Source organism: Geospiza fortis, unplaced genomic scaffold (assembly GCF_000277835.1).
Source record: "Geospiza fortis unplaced genomic scaffold, GeoFor_1.0 scaffold527, whole genome shotgun sequence".
NCBI lineage: Eukaryota > Metazoa > Chordata > Aves > Passeriformes > Thraupidae > Geospiza > Geospiza fortis.
The window spans coordinates 89,400-89,960 of NW_005054757.1; positions in this window are offsets into that span (position 1 = coordinate 89,400).

Below are 561 nucleotides of genomic sequence, written 5' to 3' on the forward strand. Positions count from 1 at the left end.
CCCCCCAAAAGCACCCAGGGACCCCCCAGGAGTCTCCCAGTAGCTCCCAGTAACCCCAGCAGGCACTCGGTGTCCTCCCAGTAACCGCATGGAAATCCCAGTGACGCCCAGTTGTGTCCCAGTAACCGCAGAGAGCTCCCAGTGACTCCAGTAACCCCTAAACGCCTCCCAGTAACCCCTAAACGCCTCCCAGTGACTCCCAGTAACTCTAGAACCCTCCCAGTAACTCCCAGTAAAACCCAGTAGCCCTCCATGCCCCCCAGTAGCCTCCCAGTAACCCCTAAAAGCTTCCCAGTGATTCCCAGTAACCCCTAAAACCCTCCCAGTAAGCCCCAGCAAACCCTAAGACACCTCCTGGTAACTCCCAGTAAAGCCTCAAACCTTCCCAGTGCCTCCCAGTTTGTCCCAGTACCCCCCAGAAGCCCGCCAGTCCATCCCAGTCCATTCCCAGTCCGTCCCAGTCCATCCCAGTTTGTCCCAGTACCTTCCAAACCCCCCTAGTCCCTCCCAGCCCCGCCAGTCCCATCCCAGTCCATCCCAGTCCATCCCAGTCCATCCCAG